This window comes from Bubalus kerabau, chromosome 5, assembly GCF_029407905.1.
Source record: "Bubalus kerabau isolate K-KA32 ecotype Philippines breed swamp buffalo chromosome 5, PCC_UOA_SB_1v2, whole genome shotgun sequence".
Classification (NCBI taxonomy): domain Eukaryota; kingdom Metazoa; phylum Chordata; class Mammalia; order Artiodactyla; family Bovidae; genus Bubalus; species Bubalus kerabau.
This window is the reverse complement of record NC_073628.1, coordinates 29802137-29806657: the sequence shown is the minus strand read 5'-3', so window position 1 is coordinate 29806657 and position 4521 is coordinate 29802137. Positions and strand designations below refer to the sequence as shown.

General features: G+C 43.5%; 1 long non-coding RNA gene across 1 annotated transcript; it reads right to left on the bottom strand.

Annotated features, from left to right (window-relative positions):
* Nucleotides 1–965: 965 nt before the first annotated feature.
* Nucleotides 966–2292, bottom strand: LOC129652602 (uncharacterized). Its single transcript, XR_008714608.1, has 3 exons — nt 2160–2292; nt 1917–2049; nt 966–1208 (listed from the first exon to the last, which is right to left on the bottom strand). It is a non-coding gene; the product is annotated as an uncharacterized LOC129652602 (long non-coding RNA).
* Nucleotides 2293–4521: the final 2229 nt, after the last annotated feature.

The window sequence follows — 4521 nt, the reverse complement described above, 5'->3', positions numbered from 1 at the left end:
GTGGTATTCCTTCTCCAAGATAGTCACCAACACTGGCTGTTTTAAGGAAGGGAGGGGAATGATCCTCTGCTCAATTTTCTAGCAACTGAGTCCCATAGGGGCAGTGCCAGTTCCTCAACTCTCACTAGGTCCCTCATGGTAGGGGCTCCTTCATACTCTGGTCCTAACTCCTCTCTTGCCCAGGAGCTCTCATATGACCCAAGAGGTGTGATGGGCAGCAAACATGGTCCTGGTTCATCTATTCTTTCCATCGTTTTTATTGATTTGACACCTCATTCTTAAAAAAAAAGAAAAAGAAAAAAACTGTTCTTCCAGCCACAGAGAACTTTCGGCGAGAGAGAAGACTGTCACCTAGCCACACACACCTCTACTCCAGGCAATACACAGATCTCATAAGGACAAAAGTAGAAGGGAAAAAAGAGGATGATTGGTGTAGAGCATATTTGCAGCTGTCAGATATCACACCTCCTCTCCTGAGGTTGATCCTATTGTGCTAACGAGCCATCAAAGATTTTGAACTGGTAGTTCAGCTTATATGTGACTTGCTAACCTATTTCCAGTGCCTAGGGGAAGTTCATGTCTCCTAGTCTTGGTGGGGTAGGTATTAGTCAATGAGAAATTTATAAGGTATAGCTGGCAGACTTTGGCTTGGTTCAACCACAGGATTTGGGTTGAGGATGGAAAAAAAAAACCTAGCATCTGGTGATTGCAGGAGCCCTGTAAAAGAGGCTTCAGGAAAAATGCCAGCCTCCATTTATATCTGCTCATTTTGTCCCTATAGAGGCTAAAAGAAGGCCTAGTGCAGGAGAATGGATTCCAACTGCAGCTTAGGAAGAAAGCCAAAGAAAATAACAGAGGAAAAGGAGAATGAATTAGTTTACGGAATGTGTTTAGGGTTAGAAACAGAGAACTAGAAAGTGTTGGGGAAATAACTGTGACATGTCAAATATATACACATATATATTCAAATATATATATATATTCACATATATATTTATTTCATCGGGTAGCTTAATAGAAATTTACTTTCTTACAGTTCTAGAGGTTAGAAGTCTAAGATAAGGTGCTAGTAGGTTCGGTTTGGTTCAGTTTCTCTCGAGGCCCTTCTCTCTGCCTTGCAGATGGCCATCTTTTCTCTGTGTTCTCACATGGCTGTGGCTCAGTGCACACATGCACTCGTGTCTCTCTGTGTATCCAGGTTCCCTCTTCTTATAAGGATACCAGTGGTATTGGATTAAGTTCCACCCTTTCAGCCTTATCTTAACATTTTAACTTTTTAAAGGCCTTATCTCCAAATAGTCACATCCTGAAGTACTGGGGCTTAGAGCTCCAACATATAAAATCTGGAGCAAACACAATTCAGGTCATGACAGATGTATATTCAGGATAATGAGCAAGCATGATTTCACGTACAGTTGAAGCACTAATTCATGTTAATCTTTCACTGTCTCTTAAATATTTGTTTGGTAGAAGTAAACAGTGCCTAGCCCTGGATGGTGTTTGGAATGAGTCAATACTTTTCAGCTTTTAAAACCTTATTACATTCATGTTTAGAAAATATTATTTCAGTTCAGTAGTTAGAATTTTGCATTTTCAGATATCCATCAAGTGATTCAATTGTTATTGAAAGACAAGACTTCTTGGACTTGTCTGGTTGTCCAGGGGTTAAGATGAATGCCAAAGCAGGGGACATGGGTTCAGTCCCTGGCTGGGGAAGATTCCATGTACTGCAGGGCAGCTAAGCCTGTACACTGCAACCACAGAAGCCTGTGCGCTCTACAGCCCGTGCTCTGCAACAAGAGCATCGCAAGGAGAAGCCAGTGGATTGCAGCTAGAGAAAGCCTGCAGGCAGCAACGAAGACCCGGTGCAGCCAAAAATATAAATAAACATTTTTTTAAAAGATAAGACTTCTTACCTCCCTCCATGCTAAAGTCTGTAGATGGCAGTTGCCTGCCTTTAGGAAAGAGCTTGTATGATTGACCTCTTCATCCCTCTGCCCTTCCCCTAATCCACTTGCCAACTGACGTTTCTGGTTTCTGGGGGCAAAGCTGAGGAGAAGAAAGCTAGTAGAAGTGAGAAAAGGCCCTGTTTTAGTCAACTTGTGCTGCTGTTACAAACACCACAGACTGGGTGTCTTGAACATCTATCTATTTCTCACAATTCTGGAGACAGGGAGTCCCAGATCAGGGCACTGGCCAGTTCAGTTCTTGGTGAGGGCTTTCTTCGTGGCTTGTAGACAACCACCTTCTCACTTTGTTCCCGTATGGCCTTTCTTCAAAGTATGTGGGAGGACAGAGAGAGATCTCTCCTCCTCTTCTTATACGGGCACTAATCCCATCATGAAGTTTCCATCCTGCTGACCTAGTCTAAAACTAATTATATCCCCAAGGTCCTGCCTCAAAATATAGCCACACTGGGGGCTTGTGTTTCAGCATAGGAACTTTGGGGAACACAAATATTCAGCCCATAATAGGCACAGAGGCATCCTGGCTAGGCTGGATGGCTTTATGATCTCAGTTGCTGGCAAATGTTATTGGCTCCTTCAATTCAGTTCAGTCGCTCAGTCGTGTCCAACTCTTTGCGACCCCATGAATCGCAACATGCCAGGCCTCCCTGTCCATCACCAACTCCCAGAGTTCACTCAGACTCACGTCCATCGAGTCAGTGATGCCATCCAGCCATCTCATCCTCTGTCGTCCCCTTCTCCTCTTGCCCCCAATCCCTCCCAGCATCAGAGTCTTTTCCAATGAGTCAACTCTTCGCATGAGGTGGCCAAAGTACTGGAGTTTCAGCTTTAACATCATTCCTTCCAAAGAAATCCCAGGGCTGATCTCCTTCAGAATGGACTGGTTGGATCTCCTTGCAGTCCAAGGGACTCTCAAGAGTCTTCAACACCACAGTTCAAAAGCGTCAATTCTTTAGCGCTCAGCTTTCTTCACAGTCCAACTCTCACATCCATACATGACCACTAGAAAAACCATAGCCTTGACTAGATGGACCTTTGTTGGCAAAGTAATGTCTCTGCTTTTGAATATGCTATCTAGGTTGGTCATAACTTTCCTTCCAAGGAGTAAGCGTCTTTTAATTTCATGGCCTCAACCATTGGTGAGCACCTCTGTCCAGCAATTCCCTTCATCTGATGGCTGTCTCCTTATTCCAAGTGGCTGCTTAAAGCACATTTCCTTAGACCCAAAAATTGTACTGGCCATATCCAGCTACTTACAGCTAGGGCTCCTCTACCCTTCTAGGCAGCTTTGTTGACAAGCCCTGCTGCTGCTGCTGCTGCTAAGTTGCTTCAGTCATGTCCGACTCTGTGTGACCCCATAGATGGCAGCCCACCAGGCTCCCCTGTCCCTGGGATTCTCCAGGCAAGAGTACTGGAGTGGGTTGTCATTGAATTCTAAGATAACACAATACTTCCTGTTGCTTTTGCATGGTTTACAACTGGTTAATGGAAAAACTCTCTCATCCCCTCACTTCAACAAAGTTTGAGAGTTCAGGCCTATCTCAGTGTAACTCTCTCTACTTTGCACCATATACTATATTGGCACACATCATTTAGTGGTCATGAAGTTTTCTTGATTATAGTAACAATTTTACTTTGAAACCATATATTATTTTTTAAGTTGGGGTATAGTTGTTTTACAATGTTGTTAGTTTCTGCTGTACAACAAAGCAAATCAGATATTTGTATACCTTTATCCCCTCCCTCTTGGGTCATTCTCTCACCCCCAGTTCAGTTCAGTCACTCAGTCGTGTCTGACTCTTTGCAACCCCATGGACTGCAGCATGCCAGTCTTCCTTGTCCATCACCAACTCCCGGAGCTTGCTCAAACTCATGTCCATCCAGTTGGTGATGCCATCCAACCATCTCATCTTCTGTCATCAATCTTTCCCAGCATCAGGGTCTTTTCAAATGAGTCAGCTCTTCACATCAGGTGGCCAAAGAATTGGAGCTTCAGCTTCAGCATCAGTCCTTCCAATGACTATTCATGACTGATTTCCTTTAGGACTGACTGGTTTAATCTCCTTGCAGTCCAAGGGAGGCTCAAGAGTCTTCTCCAACACCACAGTTCAAAAGCATCAATTCTTTGGCACTCAGCTTTCATTATCTTTTTCAATACTCTCACCCTCAGTCTCATTCTATTCATCTAGGTCACCACAGAGCAATCCTATTACTGGGCATATACCCTGACAAAATCATAATCCAAAAAAGACACGTGTACCCCGATGTTCACTGAAGCACTATTTAAAATAGCCAGGATATGGAAGCAACCTAAATGCCCATTGATGGATGAATGGATAAAGAAGATGTGGTCCATATACACAGTGGAACATTACTCAGTCATAAAAAGGAATGAAATTGGGTCATTTGCAGAAATGTAGATGGACCTAGAGTCTTTTACAGTAACACATTAAAAAAATATTTGTCTATTTGGCTGCACTGGGTCTTAGCTGCAGCATGCAGGATCTTTAGTTGCAGCATATGAACCCTTAGTTGCAGCATGTGGGATCTTGCT